Source organism: Arachis ipaensis, chromosome B01 (assembly GCF_000816755.2).
Source record: "Arachis ipaensis cultivar K30076 chromosome B01, Araip1.1, whole genome shotgun sequence".
NCBI classification, from domain to species: Eukaryota; Viridiplantae; Streptophyta; class Magnoliopsida; order Fabales; family Fabaceae; genus Arachis; species Arachis ipaensis.
Window position 1 is genome coordinate 69,531,265 of NC_029785.2, and position 24,644 is coordinate 69,555,908.

At 38.1% G+C, this 24,644-nt stretch overlaps 1 long non-coding RNA gene across 1 annotated transcript; it reads right to left on the minus strand.

Annotated features, from left to right (window-relative positions):
- On the minus strand, window positions 17,670-18,418 carry LOC110271395. The gene is made up of 2 exons (XR_002362102.1): window positions 18,276-18,418; window positions 17,670-18,179 (listed from the first exon to the last, which is right to left on the minus strand). It is a non-coding gene; the product is annotated as an uncharacterized LOC110271395 (long non-coding RNA).

The window sequence follows — 24,644 nt, forward strand, 5'->3', positions numbered from 1 at the left end:
GACCAGAATCCACAGTCTAAAATTTTTCTAGCTGTTCTTTGAGGGCCAAAATGTCCTCCACTCTCAGATGAGTGGCAGGCCTCTAAAATGGACTGGAATTCTGATTGAGCACACACCGTCTAATTACTTGGTCAGCGCAACATCTCCATAAATATGGGTCATCCCATATATAATATTTGGACTCGCTTTTCAGCTTGTCTCTTTGATGCTTAGTAAATTTTGGAGGAAAAGTGCGGCTAACTAGATAATTAGCTACAGGTGCATACCAAGGGACTACTTCAGATACTGCTTGCAGGTTATCAAATGGGAAATTATCATCTATAGGGGTGGAGTCATCCCTAATGTGCTCAAGGCGACTCAAGTGGTCTGTCACTAGATTCTGGTTACCACTCCTATCCTTAATTTCCAAACCAAATTCTTGTAGTAGCAGTATCCAATGTATAAGCCTTGGTTTGGACTCCTTTTTAGCTAATAAATACTTTAAAACTGTGTGGTCTGAGTACACTACTACTTTAGCACCAAGTAAATAGGCTCGGAATTTATCCAGAGCAAAAACAATAGCAAGAAGCTCTTTCTCAGTAGTAGTGTAATTAGACTGAGCGGCGTCTAAAGTCTTGGATGCATAAGCAATTACAAAAGGGTCCTTACCTTCACGCTGAGCCAGCGCTTCTCCTACTGCATGGTTGGAAGCATCACACATGATTTCAAATGGCTGGCTCCAGTCTGGTCCTCTCACAATTGGAGCTTGAGTCAGGGCGGTCTTTAGCTTATCAAACGCTTGTTTGCAATCCTCACTGAACTCGAATTCAATATCTTTCTGCAGTAGTCTGGATAAGGGTAGTGCTACCTTACTGAAGTCCTTAATGAATCTCCGGTAAAAACCTGCATGGCCAAGGAACGAACGGACTTTCCTCACAGAGGAGAGATAAGGTAAACTAGAAATAACATCCACCTTTGCTGGATCTACAGAAATGCCAGTATTAGACACAACATGTCCTAGTACAATCCCTTGTTTTACCATAAAGTGACATTTTTCAAAATTCAATACAAGATTTGTACTGACATATCTATCTAATACTCTAGATAAACTATCCAAGCAAAGGCTAAATAAATCACCATAAACGCTAAAATCATCCATAAAAACCTCCATACAGTTCTCAATAAGGTCAGAGAAAAGACTCATTATGCACCTTTGGAAAGTAGCTGGTGCATTGCATAAGCCAAAGGGCATTCTCTTATAAGCATAAGTTTCAAAAGAACATGTAAAAGTAGTCTTTTCCTGATCTTCAGGAGCTATATGAATTTGAAAATAGCCTGTATAACCATCTAAAAAGCAATAATGGGATTTACCTGACATTCAATGAATGGCAAGGGGTAATGATCCTTGCGAGTGGCTTGGTTGAGATGCCTTTAGTCAATGCAAACTCTCCATGAATTCTGCACTCTAGTTGTCAGAAGTTCTCCATGCTCATTTCTTACTATTGTGATTCCAGACTTCTTGGGCACCACTTGTACTGGACTGACCCATTCGCTATCTGAGTTGGGTAAATGATATCTGCTTCAAGTAGCCTGGTCACTTCTTTCTTGACAACTTCTAAGATGGTGGGATTCAGTCTTCTCTGAGGTTGACGGACAGGCTTTTCTCCCTCTTCTAGGAATATTCTATGCTCACAAACTTGAGGGTTGATGCCTACTATATCCAGGCTCCATCCAATTACTTTCTTGTGTTTTTTCAGCACACTGAGTAGCTGTTCTTCTTGTTGGGAAGTGAGTTCCTTTGCAATAATAACTGGAAACTTCTGCTTGTCCTCAAGGTAAGCATACTTGAGGTATGGAGGGAGGGGCTTTAATTCTAATTTCTGCTCATGGCCAGGCTCTGGATCATCCGGAGCTGGTGATAATGGCAAAGTGCCCTCATTGTCCTCTGAAAGTGTCCCCACACTTGGACCTTATCCTGTGTACTTCTCTTCTAATTTCTCCTGGTGAACTTCAGCCATGGTTTTATCTATGATGTCACACTGGGAGATAGAAAAATCATCTGGAGGGTGCTTCACAGCTCCATTTAAACTGAACTTCACTATTCTGCCATCTATTTCAAAAGAATAAGTTCCAAAAAATGCGTCCAGCTTGAACTTTGAAGTCTTCAGGAATGGTCTTCCAAGAAGGATTGATGATGGCCTTCCTGAGTCATTAGGGGGCATTTCCAGGATATAGAAGTCAATGGGAAATGTGAGCCCCTTAATGCTCACTAATACATCTTCAGCAATTCCAACCACTGTAGTAATGCTTTTATCTGCTAACACAAAACGAGCTGCCGACCTTTTTAAGGGAGGGAGCCTCAAAGTATCATATATAGACAAAGGCATTATACTAACACATGCTCCTAAATCACACATTCTGTCAGAAAATATCACACCTCCAATAGTACAGTTAACCATGCATGGACCTTGATCACTACACTTTTCAGGTATACCTCCCATTAAAGCAGATATAGAACTACCTAAAGGAATAGTTTCTAATTCATTAATTTTGTCTTTATGTATACATAAATCTTTTAGAAACTTTGCGTATTTAGGTACCTGCTGAATAACATCAAAAAGGGGAACAATTACCTCAACCTTTTTGAATATTTCTACCATTTTGGGATCAAGTTCCATCTGCTTCCTGGACTTCCTTGCAATTTGTGGAAATGGAATAGGAAGGACGTTTTCTGCAGCATCTGCATCCTTTAGTGCTTCCTTCTGTGGTTGAGCTTCTTCTTCTTCAACCATGTCTTGTATGTCCTCTTCCTCTTTAGCATCCTCTATTTCCACCACCTCTTCAGCTGAGGCGTGTTCTGATGGGATTGGCTCTTCCTGATTCCTCTCTTGCAGTGTGGTTCCGGACCTTAGGGTGATGGCATTGATGCCACCCTTTGGATTGGATAAGTGTTGAGAAGGAATTCCACTAGAGCTTGCATGTTGAGTATTTGAAGTATTGGATGATCCCAGCTGAGAGATGAGAGCTTGTATAGCGGATGTTAGACCGTTAAGTGAACTTTCCATGTTCCTTTGTCCTTGCGCAATGGATTGAATCGCCTCGTCACTCAGAGAGAAATTAGATTGAGTGATCTGCGGAACTTGTTGTTGGTTGTGCTGTGCTCCTTGGGATTGCCTCAGGTGAGGTGCTCTGTAAGGCTGGTTTTGGTTCTGCTGCTTGTTGTTGTTATTATTCCACCTCTAATTTCCTTGATTGTCTCTGCCTCCTCTGTTATTGTTGTCCCTCCAACTCTGGTTAGAATTATCTCTCCAACCTTGGTTGGAATTGTCCTACCATCCATGGTTGTAGCTGCCACCTTGATTGTATCCTTGATTGGAGCGGTCATAGAAGTTATGAGTGGTTGCCACAGTGTTGTCTTCCTACTGGAGCTGCGGATATTCATCAGTATAATGGCTATAATCAGCACAGATTCTGCACACTCTTTGTGGGACTAACTGTTGGCTTTGCTGCGCTTGTTGTTGATTCAACTGCATCTGCTTCAGTAAGTTGGTCATTTCACATATACTCTGAGTTAGAGCAGTAGTCTCTCTGCTAGAAGATACCTCTGCAACAGCTTTTGACCGGCTTTGTTTCTGCCTGTGATTCCGAGTAGATTCGGCTAAGTCGCTGATCAATTGCCATGCCTCATTAGTGGTCTTATACTTTTTCATAGACCCATTGCTAGCACTTTCCAACGTGGTCTTATCTTGGGGCGTCATGCCCTGTGTGACGTAACCGAGCAACACTATCTTGTCAATCATATGGTGGGGCCATGCTTCCAGAAGATTGTTGAAGCACTCCCAGTATTCGTAGAGAGTCTCGGATTCGTCCTGAACAATCATGGAAATGTCTTTCCTTAGTTTATCAGTAACTTCAGCTGGAAAGAATTTTTCCAAAAATTCTCTTCGAAGCGTATCCCAGTCAGAAACAGTTGCTGCGGGTTGAGTGTAGTACCACTCTCTCGCCATTCCCTCAAGAGAGAATGGGAAGGCTTTTAACAGAATAGAAGTTTCATCTGCATCATCACACCTGACAGTAGAACAGGCTGCTTGGAAATCCCTAAGGTGCTTGATAGGCTCTTGAGCAGGTAAGCCATGAAACTTAGGCATCAAGTTAAGTAGTGCAGTCTTTATTTCAAAATCTATAGCCACCGCTGGGTGATGCGCTTGAAACGGTTGCATTGTAAAATCAGGGGCTCCAGCCTCCTGGATAGTAACTCACCTAGGTGCTGCCATGTCACCTGCACGTAAATCAACTGAATCAGTAGAAAGGGAGCTTGTTTCTTCCTTACGTGACATTTCAGATTTGCCCTCGGGGAGGACTAACCGACGTCGAGCTTGCCTTATACGTGAAATAGTTCTTTCAATCTCAGGATCAAATACTGGCAAGCTTGGATCAGGAAGTGAACGCGTCATTTAATGAAAGAAACATGCAGCTCATTGTAGCAAAAATAAAATAAAATGCAAATAAATAAATTCCAATCAATAACTTAGCACTCTATCGCAACTCCCCGGCAACGGTGCCAAAAATTGACGTGGCGGAAATTGGCGGATTAAGAAATTGATGTAAGAGGAACGTTGCAAGTACAGTCCTTAACCAACAAAAATCCGCTTATCAATTTAGAAGGGTTGTCACAAAATTAGAATTAAAATACTGGGAGTATGAATCCCAGGTCGTCTCCCAATGAGTTGCAGAAAGATGTGCTATTTTATTAATCAGATGTTTTCTAAAATGGTTTGAGTTGATAAACAGGAAATTAAATCAGAAAATTTATGTAATTTAAAAAAAAACCTTGACCGGGAGTAGATTAGTCGGAAGTCCTATCCTTGTTGGAGTTCTCCCAAGATCAATTGATAATTCAAGGTTGTTCTGCTCAGTTATCCCTTACCAGATAAAGGAAAGTTAAGCAAGTTGGAAGTCAGTTTCTATTCACAAGTTCTAATCCTCTCCCTTGGGAAGGACTAGTGTCAGTGACTAGAGGGCGACCCAACGATAAACCCAATTATAATTTTACTCTTGAGAATTCCAACTCAAGGTCCTCCTTTCAATCAACTCCCAATCAAGTTATGGAACTACTCGCTCATTATGATTGTAAACTTCACAAAATGAGAAAGGGAAATAAAGAAAGACATGATAAATAATAATAATCAAAGAGACCAATTAAAAATAAAAATAGTTCTTGTATTAATAAATTCTAAAAATAATCCAATAGTAATTCTGAACAAATTAAGGATATGAAAGAGTAAGTGACAAGTAAGGAAACAAACTAGAATGATGAAGTCTTGGCAGAGGTAATAACTCTTCTCAATATCCCAATCCAAAAAGCAATAAAAACAAAATCCTAAGAACTATGAATGTGTAGAGAGAAAACCTAGAGGAGGAGAAAAATCAGATCTCAAAAACTAAAAAATTATGCGGAATGAATGTCCCTCTGGTCTTTGCATGTTCCCTGGCTCTAATCTGCTTTTCTGGGCCAAAAACTGGGTCAAAACAGAGCCCAAAATTGCCCCCAGCGAATTCTGCAGATTCTGCAGATCACGCACGTCACGCGATCGCGTCATCCATGCGTTCGCATCATCCAGCGTTTTGCCTTGCCACGCGTGCGCGTCGTCCACGCATTCGCGTCACTTGTGCAATTTCCAATCCATGCGTTCGCGTCAGGCACGCGATCGCGTCACTGTAATTTCCTCTATTTCGCGCGGTCGTGTGAGCCATGCACCCGCGTCACTTCTCACTGGTCATATCCTTAATTTCTTGTGTTCCTTCCATTTTTGCAAGCCTCATTTCCAATCCCCAAGTCATTCATTCCCTATAAAGCCTGAAACACTTAATACATGGATCACGGCATCGAATGGAATAAAGGAGAATTAAAATACATAATTAAAAGTCTCTAGGAAGCAAGTTTTCAACCATAGAGTAATTTTGGAATGGAATTGTAAATACATGCTAATTTAATGAATAAGTTGGTAAAGATTTGATAAAACCACACAATTAAACACAATATAAACCATAAAATAATGGTTTATCAATTATGCTAGTCACATTTTAAATGATGCTCAGAGGAACTATACCACCACCGAGAAGGAACTGCTAGCAATTGTCTACGCAATAGAGAAGTTTAGATCTTATTTGATCGGTTCAAAGGTCATTGTTTACACTGACCATGCGGCTCTCAAGTACCTCCTGACCAAGCAGGACTCTAAACCAAGGTTAATCAGATGGGTGTTTCTTCTCCGAGAATTCGATATTGAGATCAGGGACAGAAAAAATCAGAAAAATAAATGGCAGATCATTTATCCCGAATTGAGCCTGAAGCAGGGACGGCCATGCCCATCACTGAGGTATCCAAGACTTTCCCTGATAAGCATCTTTTTGCAATTTAGAAAGCACCATGGTTTGTAGACATTGCAAACTATAAAGCCATGAAGTTCATTCCGAAAGAGTATAGCAGACAGCAACTATGCAAACTTCTGCATGATGCTAAATACTACCTATGGGATGAACCCTACCTCTTTAAGAGGTGCTTGGATGGTATAATCTAATGTTGTGTCTCCGAGGAAGAAACCTAGCAGATTTGTTGACATTGTCATGGCTCCGAATATGGAGGACATTTTGGAGGAGAGCGAACAGTTACCAAGGTCCTTCAGAGCGGATTCTACTGGCCAACACTCTTTAAGGACTCTCGAGAGTTTGTCCACAATTGTGACAAGTGCCAACGAGCTAGAAATCTCCCTCATAATCATGAAAAGCCACAACAAGGAATTCTGAAAATTGAGCTGTTTGATATATGGGGTATAGACTTCAAGGGACCCTTTCCACCCCCATATTCAAACACACACATCCTGATGGCGGTGGAATATGTGTCTAAGTAGGTTAAGGCAATCGCATCACCCACTAATGACACCCGACTGGTGTTAAAATTCCTCTAAAAGTACATCTTCAGCAGATTTGGTGTCCCAAGGACACTGATCAGTGACGGAGGCACTCACTTCTGCAAAAGACAGCTTGACTCCATCTTACAAAGATATGGTGTCCGTCACAGAGTGACGACCCCCTACGACCGACAAACCAATGGACAAGCTGAAGTCTCCAACAGCAAGCTCAAACGAATTCTAGAGAGGACAGTGAGCACCTCCAGAAGGGATTGGGCAAGAAAACTTGATGATGCTCTCTGAGCATACCAAACTACATTCAAGACTCCCATCGGGATATCCCCCTATCAGATGGTCTATGATAAAGCGTGCCACCTACCCGTAAAGTTGGAGCACAGAGCATACTGGGTAACAAGATTCCTCAACTTTGACTCCAAGGCTGCAGAAGAAAAGAGGTTGCTCCTATTGAACGAGTTGGATGAATTCTGACATACTACTTTCGAGAATGCCAAGATTTACAAGGAAAGATCCAAGAAATGGCATGATCAGAGAACATCTTCCAGAGACTTCCAGCCTGGTCAATAGGTTCTGCTCTTTAACTCCAGGCTCAAGTTATTTCTTGGAAAACTCAAGTTACAATGGACAGGACCTTTTATGGTGACTAGAGTGTTGCCCTATGGTCATGTAGAACTTTAGAGCCAGTATTCTGATAAAAGATTCACCGTCAATGGCCAACGTATCAAATACTATCTAGGGGACCCAATTGAGCAAGAGGTTTTCACCCTCCTGCTTACATGACAATAGCATTTTCTAGCTACTGACAATAAAGAAGTGCTTGCTGGGAGGCAACCCAACCACATGTATAGTGTTCTTCATTTCCTTTATTCGTTTTTAGTTTGAGTTCATTTTTTTTCTTTTTTCTAAGTTTTCATTAATTTCATATTTTTGCCTTGCTTTTTAACGGTTGTGATCATGTGTAGCACTTAAAATAAGAAAAAGTACGCATAAGATGGAAAATAGAACACCCTGGAGACACCCTTTACTGGCGTTGAATGCCAAAACTGGCACCCAACGCTGGAAGAGGAGGAGGGATGGGTGTTGAACGCCCATAGAGGGGCATTTGGGGCCAAGTTTTTGTTCCCTATAGGGCGTTCAACGCCCATTCTTGGCGTTGAATGCCCCACTATAAAAAAATAAAACACAATTTGATTCCCAACTGGCGGTCAATGCTAGATCTGGGCGTTGAACGCCTAGAAAGGGAGGGCAAGAATTCAAAATTCAAAGAAAAAGAGAGGGAGTTGACTTTTCAAAACCAAATCTTTTCCAACCTTATCTTTTCTAACCATATCTTTCCATTCCATACTCTTTCAAACTACATTTTTAATTTTAAACTTTTCAATTCAAATCTTTTTGAACAATATCTTTTCTAAATCTTATGTTTTCAAAACCATATCCCCTCATGTCAAATCTTTTCAATAACATCTTTTCAAATCTTGGCAAACCATATCTTTTATAACTTCTTCAAATATTTTTCACATCTTTTTCAAATATTTTTTAATTCTTTTATATCTTAACAACCCATATCTCCCTTATCTTTTATCTTATCCTTTTACCCAAAATTTCAACATTTGTCATCATATCCCCTCTCTTTTTGAAATTCAATTTCGAATTTAACACCCCACTCCCTATTTATAACCCTTTGGCTCCCTCTCCATCTATCACGCCCCTCCTCATCTAGCTTACGCACTCTCTGCTTCTCCTCCCTCTATTTTCTTCTCCTTTTGCTCGGGACGAGCAACCTCCTAAGCTTGGTGTTGCTTTTCACTCTACTCTTTCACTTTCTCACACTCCATGGCACCAAAGGGTGGAAGATCTATTTCAAGAAATAAGAAAGAAAAGGATCCCTCAACTGTTGCCTATAAGCCCTACAGATTTTACTCCAAGCTTCATGTGGAACACTACTATGATGTAGTGTGTAAGAAGGCTGTAATTTCGGAAGTTAGGTTCGACTAGAAGGATAATGAATATCCTGAGATTCAAGAGCATATCTGAACAAGGAGTTAGAAAATTCTAGCCAACCCTGAAACTAAGGTTGGAATTCTGAAAGTCTGAGAAATCTATGCGAACTTATGGAGGTCAAACAAACAAAAGGAAGAGGGACAGGAATTCAACCTATGGCGCACCATGGTCTGAGGGAAGATCTTGCATTATGGTTTGGATAACGTGAGGGAAGCTTTCTAGTTACCCCCTTTAAAGGACGACCCTAACTCCTTTAATAGGAGAGTGCACGCTGATCCAAGGCTAGACTAAGTCCTACAAGACATATGTCTCCCTGGAACACAGTGGATAAATGATAAAAAGGGTCAACCAATCCAACTAAAGAGGATGGATTTCAAGCCAGTTGCTATGGGATGGCTGGATTTTATTAGGAGCTCTATCCTCCCCACTAGCAACTGCTCAGAGGTCATAGTAAGGCGGGATGTGATGATCCACTGTATCATGCTTGGCAATAAGGTGGAAGTTCATCAAATAATCCCTTCTGAGATGTACAAAATTGCAGCCAAAACCTCAACTCAGTCAAGGTTGGCTTTTCCACACCTCATCTCTCACTTGTGTGACGAGGCAAGAATCTTCATTGACAGAGATACATTCATTACAAGAGATGCCCTAATCACCAAGAAGAGCATGGAAAACACTAGGGAATCGGTGCAAGCTAGGGTTCAGAGGGCGGTTTCTCCCTCTAAGAGGAAGATGCCCGAGCAGCCTCAAGAATAGAGCACTCGTCCAATTGAATATTGGACTCAACTGGCAGCTTCCATTGAACAGTTGTAAACCACATTGGATCAACTAAAAGAGGAGCAAAAAGATCAGTCCCGGATGCTTCACAAGCTGACCGAATTACAAAAGGGCCAAGGTCAAGACTTAAGGGAGTTGAAATTCCAGAAATTCTTAGAAGAGGGCGATGTTCATCATGAGTGAGGTGGTTAAGTTCCATCTCTCCTATTCTATCCCTATTATTTTAGTACATTACCTTCTTTTTTTATCTCTAGGCTACATGATCACCATTAGAATTTCCCACTTTTTAGTTTAGTACTTAATTTCAATTCTTGTTGATTATATTTTAAGGTGTTTCGCATATCCTCCATTGAACTTAAATAAAATTTTACTTAAGAAGCATTAAAATATAAAATTATTGCCAACCGTTCTACTTATGTCAAAGTGGTGGTCTTATCTTTATTTTCTGCATGTATAAATCAACTGTGCATAATTGATATTGAAGTTGAGAATGTTGGCTCTTGAAGAATAGTGAATTTAAAGAAATATTATTGACTCTCTGAAAAATAAAAAAGATTGATTCTTGAAACAAAAGAAAAAGCAAAAAGAAAAAGAAAAATCAAAAGAAAAAGGATCCAAGGCTTTGAGCATCAATGGTTAGGAGGGTTGAAAAATTAACCTAAAAAGCTCAAAAGAGTTACTATCCCTAACTATATGCTTGTGATGTGAAGGTATCAAGTAAAAAGCTCGAGACTGAGCATTTAAAACGTGATCCAAAGCTAAAGAGTACGGTTAAGAACTCTGAGCACCACTGTCTGAGAATTTATGCAAAGCGAAATTCGAATCCAAAGGGTTTCCTGAGTTAAATGCTTGTGGCGTTTATGTATCAGGTGGTAATTGATGACTGCGCATCATGTTATGGTTTTCTATACTTTTTCACCTTTAATTTTCACTAATCATGCTTAATTATTGAATACTTTTGTTCTTAAATCATAGATTACTTTCAATTCTTTGATTTGATTTGAATTTGTAGAAATTGGTGGAAAAGGAAGTAAAAATCACAAAACAAGCATGAAACAAGAAAGCAGCTTAAAGACTGTCAAATAGAGAAGAGAAGAAAGGAAGAGCTCCCTTGGCGCGAGCGCTACGTTATTATTCAAGAGCGCTTGTGATAGTCAAGCTGGAAAATTCGCCAGTGACGCATACGCGTGGGTGACGCTTACGCGTCGAAGTGATACTTTTGGAAGACTACACGTACGCATAGATGACGCATACGCGTTATAATGTTATTCTCAGCTGGTGACGCGTACGCGTGGATGATGCGTACGCGTGAAACTGACAAATTTGAAGGGCCACGCATACGCGTGGATGACGTGTACGCGTAGGAGAGCATTCTTGGCGCGAGCACTATGCTCTCCTGGAAAGCGCTGAAGGCAACGCGTACGCGTCACGAGTGCCAAAATGCTTAATGATGCAAACGCGTGGGAGACGCGTACGCATGGGTGCATGAGCGCTCCGCTCTCCAGAACAGTGCTACACTCTCCTGGAACCTCATTCTGAATCATTTTTACATCAAAGTCCACTCTAAATGCAAGCAAGCAAGCCCACAATTGTCAACCAATCAAGGCCATAAGAATCATCTAGAATAGTTAATTTTCATTTGATTGTAATTTATTTTCAATTTCATTTCAATTTATAATTTAGGGAAGCCTATATAAAGGCCTTAGTTTGATAGAATTAGGCAGGCTATTCTGGGAGGAGTCTTCGGACTCTCTCTGTTCACCATCATCTTCTTCTCTTTTCTTTCTTACTTTTGTAAATATTTTGTTATGAATTACTAACTCTTTCCATTGGGAAAGAGAGCTCTATTGTTATTTGATGGATTAATTGTTTTTATTCTTCTTCTTCTATTCATCTCTCTTTGATTTACTTGAAGGATTTTTGTTCTTCATGTTAACATTCAATTATCGGGGAAAAGAGATTGAATGTATTTGGGTTTTATGGGAACCTTGGAAGAGGAAACATAAAACCATGCTTGAAAAGCCTTCTCACACTTGAATAGATTTGGGTTTTGGTTGGGATACGATGACATTTAATCTCTCCATTATTTGGTTCTAGGAAAGTGTGTGGTATAATCAGGGACCATTCTTCATCTCTTCTCATGAGCAATTAGACCAAGAAATTGGCTATTGATCAAGATTTGAGAGATTAAGTCACCAAGGAATTAGGGCTCAATCAATCATGATTGCCAAGAGGTCAATGAGTTGCATGATTGAAGATGGGATGAAATCAATTAATCTGGAGAATGCAATATCTCTTGATCCCAATGCTTATTTTATCTTTTCTTTCTTTTACTTACTTTATGTTATTTACATTTTCTACACTTTACATTTCCAGCACTTTACTTTCTTGTACTTTACTTTTATGTCATTTACTTTTCTTGCACTTTATTGCTTTCCTTTACTTTCTTGCAATTTACATTTTCTGTTGCTTAACACTCCAATATGAATAGTCTAACTAGGATAATCAATTAACCATTGTTTGCTTAATCCGTTAATCCTCGTGGGATCGACCTCACTCTCTAGTGAGTTTTATTACTTGATACGACCCGGTGCACTTGCCGGTAGTTATTAATGAGAAATAATTTTTTCGTTATCAAGTTTTTGGCACCGTTGCTGGGGATTAATTGTGATTAACAAACTACCGGTTGATTGATTAACTAGATTAGAAATTTTTTTTCTTTCTTTTTGTCTTTTTCATTTATTTTCTTTTAATTTTATCCTGCTACTAAGGTGTTTGTGTTATTGCCTCGCTAAGAACTCCTTATCTCTGATATAAGGAATTTCAATTTTTCTTGGTGATTGTTTTTACAAAATTCAAATGGAGTTTATGTAAGAGCCGGAGTTTTTTCGTAAAACTGTTTTAATAAAAATAATAATTTTAGTGCCCGGAATAGATTCAAAATTTAGAAGTTTTAATTTGAAAATATAAATGTGAAATTTGATTTCAGTAAATTTTTCTGAGTTGGAAAATGTATCTTTTTCGAAAATTTTCTGTGAAAATGCGTACTGGCGGTTAAGCTGGCAATACCGGCTCTAGTCTGTCCAGTACTGCGTATTTTGGAAAATAAGATTTTGGAAAATTGATTTATTGTTTTGAAAGGATAAAAATAATTTAGAATAAAAAACCGGACACTAATCTTAAAGGTTTTGGCCCAAAGTGGGCCAAACGTACCAAAAGCACTTAGCGGGTTGGACCGAGTCCAAGTGGGCCCAAGTCCAACATATAAGTGCCCTAAATATGAGGCATTTAGCCTCATTTTTTAGAAAAGAAAGAGAGAGGGGCGGTGAGAACAGAGAAGAGAGGAAGAAGAGAGTGCACTATTTACATCCACCTTCTGGGAGCCATAACTTGAGCTACGAAACTCCGATTGACGAGCCGTTTGCGGCCACGCAAAGCTCTCAACGAGCTCTTCCTTTCTATTTAGGTTTTGCTAGTAAGATATTGAAACTCACCTACCAGTTTCCTGCCGTAACTTCTGCATTTTTGGGGGTTTAGTTTTTGAGTAGATTTTGTGGTTTTGCTTGTTTAGGTGATCTCTAGTAGCGGGTAATTGTTGGATTTTACCCCTAATCTCATTGGGTAAGGTAAGGTTTTATTAAACCCTTGTGTTTAGTTATTTTATGTATCTTAGGTTTTATTTTTGATATATATATATGATGTTAGATTGAGTTTTGGTGTTTGTTGGAGTTGGTTGAGGCTTTGGATCAAGTTGGGTGGCTTCGTTTTGGTGTTTGGTGCGTTTGGGAATCGGCCAAGGTATGGTTTCGGTTTCCTTTATTTAATATGTAATATTTCTAGAAACTTAGGCTAGTTGACCTTAAGATAGGATTGAATTGAATGTATATGTTAATTGAAAGTGAATTGTGATTTAGCGATTGATATAATAGTGTATGGAGTGGATATGGTTGAGGAGTAATATTATATGTTGATGGTTGTTGGTGTTGAGAAAGTGAATGATAAATGTTGTGGACTATTATTTTTGATAAGTGTTGTTGATATGGTTGATGAGTAATGATGAATAATTGATTTTTGTGGGTGATGGTGATTGTTGAGAAGTATTGGTGTTAATGATGTATTATGATGTTGATTGATGTGGGTGAGTGTGTATGTTAATATTGGTAATATGAATATTGATTTTTGATGACTATTGTTTGAAGATGTGAGTTTTATGAGATTAATATGAGGAATTGTAGTGGTTGATGTTGTTGTTGATTGCTGATGATTATGAATGATTATAATGGTTTTGGATGTTGATGACTAAGGGTTTTGATGGTGTTGAATGATGTAATTGGGATATTATGGATGGTCGAATTGGGAGAGAAATGGTATGGACTTTGATGTTGTTTTGGTATTGTTTGGGTTAAGATTAGATTGGTTTCGAATTGTGAGTTTTGGTGAAATTGAGGTTTTGAGGTTTTTTGTAAAAACTGGTTTTTAGTGAACTTTGACGGGTCATAACTTGTGCCTCAGTTTTCCAAATTTGTTGAAATTTTGCTTGTAATTAAAGTTCATTGAAAATTCTTCAAATTGATATAAAGTTTGTAAAATTTGTATTTTTTAGAGGAAGTTATGATCATTCAAAGATTGGTGTCAAAATTTAAAATTCTGCAAAGTTGCAGAATTTTGTGATTTCTGGTATGTGCACACGCACACCCCTGCAAAATTTTAAACTTGTGCGCATGCACAGACCTGTGCGTACGCACATGCAAGGGAAGGCATTATGTGTAGAGTGCTAGCACAACCTGTGCGCGCACATGATCAATGGAGTTTTACAACCTGTGCGCACGCACACGTTGGGAAGGGCAATCTGTAGAGGGCACAAACACGCCTTGTGCGAGCGAACAGAATTGCAAATTTTGGTACTTATGCGTACGCACACCTCTATGCGTACGCACACGTTTTAAAACTTCTCCTGGGCGTGCGCACGCATAGCCTTGTGCGCACGCACACACCCTGTTTCTCAAGCTTAAACTTTGTTTTCAACTATTTCACCTTCCTAACAAGTTTGTAAGCTTCTGTGACACCGTTTTAAGACTATTGGGCACTGTTACCATACTGAGAACTTCCGATTCTCATACCATATGTTGTTGTTTTTTAGACGCAGGTTACAAATCCACCGCGGTGAGATTGCAGATATGGTGACAGAGCAGAGTATGGTTCCTCCTTGGTTTATTTCTATTTTACTTTGTTATAGTTACTCTCGCATCTCTTTGTATATTTATCTTTATGGCCTTAGAGGCTTACTTGAGAGATAAGTTGTATAAGTTGTTTTAACTCTAAAATTCTGTATGTCTGTATATAACTAGTCAGCTTAAACTCCGCAAGCTGCGGCTAGTTCCCAATGAGTATTATATTCTTATATTTATATATGTTCTTTTCTCTTGCATCTATACTTTGTGTCTTATGCGTTAGCTTCGTGTGAACGTTTTGCACTTTTGTAAATCTGTCTTTGAGCTTAATCCTTCATCGAGCTTCTAGAATATATTATTTCCTTCTATATATAAATATGTATAAGCCTTAGTACTGTCGTAACCTCTGATTAACCTTTGTTTTACGGCTAGAAGTAAGGCATAGGGTAATTAGGGTGTTACAGTTTACTTCACATTCTGATCAATCATATCATATGGGATATTTCCCATCACCACAAAATGATTCAAGTCATTATCTTAATGGTGGCTGGGAATATCACCAAGGAATGAGAGAAAATGGTCAAGAAAATTTCATGGAAAACTTTCCACCACCACAAAATGATTCACATTATTATACTCATGGTGGGTGGGAGTATCAAGAACATGAAATGGGGTGCTTTCCAGGGCCACAAAATGGTCCATATTTTGATGAGTGTAATCACTACTCATGTTGTGGCTGGAAAGATCAAAATCAAAGATATTTCACTCATCCATACCCCATTCATCAAGAGCCATTACCTCTTAATTATCCAACCTTAACTCTTAGTTTTACATGTCTAAATTTTTCATCACTTGATGGCAATTTTGCAAGATTAGAAGCTGCAATGGCACAGTTAGTAGGGGCAGAGAGATATTCACAAGCCAACTCTAACCAACCACCACAAGCTCCCTTAGATACACTTTCTAGGCTAGAATTTTTCCTTGAAGAGTGCATAAAGAACATCGAAAGATCTAATAAATAATCAAATGAGAGGGAAAAGAAATTTAGAGAAAAGGAGGAAATAGCAAAAAGGGACCATGAAGAAAAAATGAGACAATTAACACAATCCTACGCTGAAAATCCAACCGCTCTCTTTCCTTGGCTAAAGGAAGAATACAATACCACAAGAGGAGTAGTGCTAAGCAAGGAGGATGAAGATCAAATGGTGGGTAAAAAGGAGGAAGTGAAAAATAAGAAAAAGAGGCCCTTGTACCAAGTGAGATTCCAGTGAAGAAGGAGGAGGTTGTGAGAGTATATAAGCCTAGGGCTCCATACCCACAGAAGCTACTGAAAGTGACAAACAAACAAGCAAACCTCACTCCCAAAGGAAGCAATACAAAATCATGCAGAAGAAAGGGAGGAAGTCAATCAAGGGAGTCCACACTCCAATGAAACAGAGAGTTGCATAAAGGGTGAGTTCGTTGAACCACCAATTCAAGAAGCTCTTGATGAAGAAGACACTCCAACCAGCACACAACAACCAAGTTTTAAAGACAAAGAAGTGAAGGCAACCAACAAAAGCACCAAAAAGACGATTGTGACTAAGATACGAAGGACAACATTCATGAAGAAGAAAAGGTCAACTACAAACAATCCAACCCCTGCCCCAACAAGCAAAGCAAATCAAGAAAATAACAAAAGGAAGCTTGTTGGAAAGAGGCCAAAACAGGGGACATCAACTTTCTCTTCTCCACCCTTGAGGCCATTCCTCTTAACAAACTGGAAGAAGAGGAAGAAAGTTGAGAACAACATGTCAAGCTAATGACATTAAAAGGCCGCTTGTTGGGAGGCAATCCAGCCGTAGGTAACATTTCCGTTCTTTGCTTTATTTATTTTCAATAATTTTGCATATGATTGCATTCTAACACTACAAGAAACGTCGTTAAAATCGATGGCTAAATCGACGGCTTAGCCGTCGATAATATTGAAATTCGACAGCAAAATAGACGGCGGAGTTGGTCGCTATAAAGCTTGTCGATTTTTCAAAATGCTAATAAAATTGACGGCTTGCCTGGCCGTCGATAATAATTTAAAAAAATCGAAAACAAGACTGTCGATATTATGAGTTTGATAATTTTATATTCTTAATAAAATCGACAACAAGGGCGTCGATATTATTATATAAAATCAATGCCTCTACTGTCGATATTTGATACAAATAAAATCGACGGTACCTTTGTCTATAATATGTTTACTAAAATCGACAATTTTGCTGTCGACATTGGATCCAATAAAATCGACGCAGTTGCCGTCGATTTTATTATTCATATACCGACAAATTTTATGTCTGTATTTGGGTTTGCTTGTCTATTTTAAAATTAAAAAGCGACAACTATTCCGTCGATTTTAATAGATATATTTTATTTTTTTTATTTGAATAATAATAAACAATCAATGCAAATAAATATAAAAATAAAATTTATACAGAATATAGATAACAAGACAAATAAACTTTTAAATATAAAAATAAAATTTATACTAAATATTAGATAATAAGTTTACAAACTTATCAAAATAATAAATAATCCTTTAACATAAAGACTCAAGACAAGATAAATAACTAAACTTAGACTTATATTCGTTTAAATTGCAATCTACTAATAATACAAAATATTCCAAGTAAAGTAATTAAATAACCTACTCATACTCGTCTAAATAATCATCTGAGTCATCAAAACCGTCAGAATCATCCTCCCTTTGAGAACTCTGTGGTTGTCCTAGTCGCTACAAAATAGGTGGAAATTTTCTACCTGAGGCTGGGGTTGGGACTAGGGCTGGAGCTGTGCTTTTCTGAGAGCTTGGAAAAGTAAAAGGAGGAGGTGGGGGAACACGTGATCCAGAACTACTAGGACCCATGGCCCTCACATACTCAGTCAAGCTGCTCAATTGATGACTAAACTGATCCATCTGTGAGTTACTGGTGTTGAGATCCTCACGCAAGGATTCAACTGTCTATTGCCACTCTCTTTTCTCCCTTTGGTAGCGGTCTTCAAGCTCTCTATATTTAGCGGCATGTTGTTCAACTTTCCTATTGAGTATTATGATTCGTTCTCTAAGATCCAAAACATTAGTGCTGGTGGTCGTGGTTGGCCCATCAACTCAAGGCCGCACCATGGAAGAGTCCCTTACCTCACCCATACCATATACCCTACCTCTTCATTTTCCACCCACTGTCTCAATCCATATGCTTTCCTTAGAGACAGGCGGTGGACCAGTTACACCAGCCTCTATAGCAGCCTACCGCTCTTGCTTAGCCTGAAACATACGCTCTTGAAATATATCCTACAATGAGGAAAAATGATTGATAAACTACTATAAGTATTAATAAGGCATAACAATTAGATAACAAAATAGTTACAATTAATAAAGGTAAGTTACCTTTGTCTTTCGGGAGTGTTCATCAACCCATTGAGTCCTATCCTCTTTACGAGTATGAGTGTGCTCAAAAAACTCATCCATACGTGATGGTCTTCCAAGCGAATGATTTTACATAATGAGAGAAACAATATGACACACTATCACTGATTGAGGAAAAAAATTGCATATAGTACTATTGAGATATGATTAGTTCTATTGTGTCTATATTTTAGTAATAAGATTTTAGTAATTAAAAAAATCACTAAAAATAATTAAAAAGCAGAATAAAAGCAAAAGCAGAATAGAACAAGCTCATTTTATTTAGAACCTCAATGGGAGACATGACAATAAGAAGCTAGACACGGTTTAATGGACTTCAAGGTCACAATCAGTAGTCAAAACTCACATTTAGTTGCAACTTAATAATCCATCAAGCTCATTTTGTTTCAATAAATCATAACACAAGCACAAATAACAGCATGTAGGGTGTGGACAAGGGATTATAATTGATGAACCATGACCTTCAAAACTTAGATATTCCAATAAAAAAAATTATAAATGAAATAAATAAGGTAAACAAACATATTAGAATTGCTGTGAGATTTTTCTTACTTGTTTGGCCTTAAGAAATTTTCAGAACAGCAAATATCATAGTAAAGATTGTCTTTAAGTAAAAAAGAGGATTCTATAAGCAACTTACCAAGCGTAATCTCGCTTCTGGAAAGGTAGTGCCTCCTGCAGTGTGAAGAAAAGTACCTCGAGTCGATTTCCTGGCAATTGTATTTCTCGCCTGTAATTGTCTATAGGCATCAGTGTTCCAACGTCTCATCAATTCACCAAGAACTTCTGGTGGGATCCAATATGGACGGGCACCTTTTTTGTGAATGGCATGGAGCATACCTCGCAAGCGCTTGGCAGCCCTAAACCTCCAAGCTTGATAGATATCATCCTCCTCCGTATCAATAATGTCAAAGCATGTGACTAATGCTATGGAGATGCAAAAATTCTTTAATAGCAGTAGAAGTAAATTCTTTACCATTATCTATTTGTATACGCTTGAGTTTACAACCAGTTTCAGTTTCCATGAGATTCTTATATTGCATTAAGATTTGCAAGAACTGAGATTTAGAGTAAAGTAAATAAGGACAAGTATACCTTGTGTCAGCATCAATTATACTAAGATAATATTTAAATCCTGATCTAGAGGGTCCCAAAATGTCAAGAAAGACTAGCTCAAGGGGTGCAGAATATGCAGTATTAAACAGTTTTTTAAATCACCAAAATCTACTAAAATATTTGCCAAAATCTACTATATGCAAGCTTTAAATCACCAAAATCTACTAAAATATTTGCCAATTGGAAGCTTCTTACTGACTACAGTTTTTTATAGAGATTTTTTTGGTAGATATCATAAAGAATATTATGCACAATGATAATGTTTTCCTCTCTTTCTTTCTAATAAAGAAAACGTTAACTAGTTATGTAGGATAGTTTTTAATTATTAATTTCTGTTTAATTAAACAGCTATAGTAATTAAACAAAATGAGAATCCTGTAGAGTCAAGCTCGTAACAGTTTATCATTGGGAATAACAACACTTTATTTGATTAAAAAAGAAAAAGAGAATAACAAGAAGGCAGAATATATAGAACATAATAAGCAATGAATGCTATTCATAAGGAGCATAAGGAGATAGAATTTACTATCCACTCAGTCCACCATATTTTTCGAGTATCATCATCTGCCTCATCAAAACTCAGCCAAGACTTGTTGTAGTTTTTCCTAAAAACCTGAGAAATACGCTTCAATCTAGGCTTAGGTGGGTGACAACTACATCAAAAACCAAATGACACCATTTATAAAATTTAAAACTGACATGAAAGAAGCAAACATGCTCTATTTTGTGGGCTCAAAATATCTTAATATATGAAATCTATGTCCAAACTACCAAAAGCTAAAGTGTAACTAAAATCTCAAAGAACTAAAGCATGAGATTTTTATTACAAACCACGAAAAAAGGAACTAAGAAGATAGGCATATCGAATCAAAGCAAATAGTTAAGCAAATATTTTCATTAACAAATATCCAACTAAACAAATAAAAGCACACCATTTAAAGTGCACGCTTAGTTCATAAAATTTAAAGCAAATAACAAACCATTTGGCACCATCATATCTGAGCTTCGGAGCACTTGTACTGGAGTGACCAGTGGCAGTAGATGTTCCTTGACCCTGAGCATCTTGGGTACTATTAGATGTGGTTTGTATTTTTCCACAAGATCCTGCTCGACTGGGAGCTACAATAGCTGGATCACTCTGCACACCATGTGAGGCAGTGTTGGAAGGTTCATTGGCTTGTTGAGTGCATGATCTTGGCACACCCGGAGTAGGCATCATGTGTATCTGAGGCTCCTGACGGGAGGGGATAGTAGTAGCAATAGGTGGCGGTCTCCTATTGGTCGGAGCAGTCGTGTCGGATGATGACCCAACAAGAGAGTATGGATCCGCATGCAAGTCAAGGGGCTAACCAGTAGAAAGCCTAGGCTCCCCTTTTGGCCTCGACCGCAATCTCTGTCTCTACCAACCATATCCTGTACACATTAAAATAAGCAAGTTATTATCCATAACATAACCGATACAAGATATATGAATTAACAAATTAACAAATTTATTAGAAATATGTAATTAAAGTAAAATCAGCTAGTAGTGTCATCAGCTAGTAGTAAAATGCTTTTGCAGATTTGAATTCCGTAAAGAGTAGGAAGAGTAGGAAGAGTAGGAAGGAAAATGCATGGGAAGGAAGAGTAGGAAGATGAGAGGAAAATGCATGCTTCAAAGTTTAAAGGAATCAATGGCTGCAGAATTTTTTACATCATATACTAACCCTGCACTGCCAGCTCATTGAAGCAGCAGCAGCAAAAGGAGTATTAGCTATTGAAAGAAATAAAATAACTGAAGCAGTAGCAGCAAGAAGAGTATTAGCTATTGAAATTTTCCATTTAAATCCTTTTTTGAGTTTTAATTAAGGCTATTTTTCATACATAAGTGAAAATAAATATAAGGCAATAGCAAAGAGAAATTTGTTCCTCCTGTACATAAACACTCGTCACTTTGGACCAAAATCAAAGTGTAAATGGCAATAGGAAAGTAGTATGAAATCAAGTTACAGAAAAATCAACATAAAGAGAAGAATTTACCAACTCCTACTTGATTCTAATCTTCTATGAAGCAGCAACACATATACAAAATATAATTTATTTAAAATTAAATTAACAAATTTGCAAACTAAGAATTTACAACTAAAACCTCAATCCGAAAATTCTGAACTTCCATCATCATCAGTGTAAGCATCATCGTCATCATAGTTCTCAATGTCATCGTCCTCATCATTATTTATATTAGGAACCTGGAGGTCAGCTACTTGAAGTTGTATCATATCAACATCTCCTGACGTAGATGCTAATGATGGTGGAAACTCGGTTTCTGAAATAATCCTAGCATGTGGAGGCTCATCATTCTGATACACCTCGGTTTCAGATTTATTTTGTGCCTCCTCCATTATTTTTCGTGATTTACATGTAATCACAACCTTCCAATTAGACTTACAGCCTTGTGGATATGGCATGTAATACACTTGTCTAGCTTTTTGCGCAAGGATGAATGGATCGTAACTCCCATATCTCCTAGTGGGTAATACTTCAATTATTTTGTAGTCTTTGTGTCTACGTGTTCCCCGAGGCCTGGTAGGTTCATACCACTCACAGTAAAATAAGGTGACTCTTAAACTAACAAGACTTGGATATTCAACAATCAAAATCTCTTTAAGAGTGTTGTACCAATCAAATGCATCATTCCCTCAATCACCTTTAACATATATGCCTGTATTATCTGTCTTCTTTCCAGATGCATGCTCAAGAATATGAAATCTATACCTGTTAACCTTGAACATACCAACACTCGTGGCCCTAGTTTTTGGCCGAATGCTAAACTCAATAAATGAAGACAAGTTATGCCATTACTGGGATTTTTTACCTGATTTTGTCAAACAAAATATAGTATTTAGAAAAATAAGATTTACTTTGACATATTTTGATACAATCAACAAAATGTAAAAACTTACATGCTCATGGAACCATGATGGAAACTTGGATAAAAAATTATTGCTCCCATGGATCTGCTCGTATTGACTTCTAAATGTATCGACTTCAGGACAATTCAACAAGATATGTAAGTGAGCGGCTTTCATTTCCATACTAGTTAAGCATCTGTCTTTGTTGTCTCCCCCAACAATACCCGGTTGATCAAAAATAGAAAGGGTAGGCTCAGATGAACTTACACCACCATCATCATTCCGATTCGGCCTTGTTCTCTTAGACATGACATGTGGCTCAAAGTAATAAGAACAATAACTTGATGTCTCTCTAGCTAGGTATGCTTGACAAATTGAACCCTCTACTCTAGCCCGATTCTTCACTGATCTCTTATACGTGCCTATTTCACGCTCAAATGGATACATCCACCTATACTGAGCTGGTCCACAAATACGTGCCTCATATGCCAAGTGAACTGGTAGATGCTCCATTACGTCGAAAAAGGCAGGTGGAAAAATTATTTCTAACTTGCACAAATAACAGGAATATTAGCTTCCATTTGTACAAGATCGCTAACCCGAAGAGTAGATGAACAAAGGTCCCTAAAATATTGACTTATTTCGGTCAACGGTTTCCAGACGTGGTCTGGCAACTCTTTGAAGGCTAACGGAAGCAAACACTCCATAAATACATGACAATCATGAGTTTTCATCCCAAATAATTTTCCTCCCATGACATCGACACACCTTTGTAAAATTGAAATATATCCATCTCGCATTTTCAACTCTTGTACCCATTTACAAATATTTTTTCGTTGTTGGAGTGTCAAGACATAGTTGCCCTTAGGCTTTGCCCAATGACCTTCGCGTACTTGCACCAAATTCAAATCTGGTCGGTTACAAAGCACAACCATGTCTAACCTTGCCTTTTTATTGTCTTTTGTTCTTTCAGTATCCATAACGATATTCATTATGTTATTAAAAACATTCTTCTCAATATGTATTAGATCCAAACAATGACGAACCAAATGATCTTTCCAATATGGGAGATCTCAAAATATACTCCTTTTGGTCCAATTGTGTTCCACCCTATATCTGCTCAATCTCACTTGTCCTCCTGTGTCAACTATTTTAGGATAGTGTCTAACTCTTTTCCAGACCTGTTCGCCACTAAGCCTAATAGGAGGTTCTTCATCCTCCTCAACATTCTTCTTAAAACCAACTTTATTATGCCTATAAGGATGACCTTCAGGTAAATATCTCCTGTGATAGTCAAACCACGAATTCTTTCTGCCATAATCTAACCAAAAGGCCTTGGTATCCTCCATGCATACTAGACACGCTAATCTTCCCCCGTACTCCAACCAGACAACATTCCATAAGCAGAAAAATCGTTAATTGTCCACATTAACGCAGCCTTTAACTGAAAATTCCTCTTGCTATGAATGTTGTATGTTAGGACGCCTTCATCCCATAACTCTTTAAGTTCATCTATCAATGGTTGAAGATAAACATCAATTTTTGTTTTGGGATTTTCTTTTCCGGGTATGATATACGTTAGGAACAAAAAAGGGTCTTTCATACACATATGAGGTGGAAGGTTATAAGGGGTAACTATAACAGGCCAACAAGAGTACGGTGTGCTAAAATGAACATTAGGAGAAAACCCATCAGAACAAAGTCCAAGTCTAACATTACGCGGTTCGCTTGCAAAATGAGCATGCTTGGTATCAAAATGTTTCCATGCTTCACCATGGGAAGGATGTGTCATCACGTCGTCATTTTTGCGATTTTGGTGATGCCACAACATATGAGGGGTAGTACTCATTGATGCATACAACCTTTGTAGCCTTGGAATCAATGGCAAATAATGCATTTTTTTATATGGCACCTCTTTATTTTTTCCTTTCCTAGGCTTAAATCTCTGCTCCCCACAAAATTTACATTGTCTAAGATCTTTGTCCTCTTTGTAATATATCATACAACCATTGACATAACAATCTATCTTAACCTCCTTAAACCCAAGTTGGGAAACAATTTTCTTAGCTTCATAGTAATTAGCAGGAATTTTATTTGGAGTTGTTCGCATTTCTCTAAACAAAGTTGCCCACTGGTCAAAAAATCCCTGGGATTGGTTTCCTTCTGATTTTATACTCAGCATCTACTAGCAAGTGACAATCGTGAATGGAAATAATTTTCCCACAAGGGTTTACTAACTGAATCTAAGAGGTCATAAAATCTCTTAGCATCTCGATTTGGTTCCTCCACTATTGGTTGCATGTACATGTGAAACTCAGGTTGC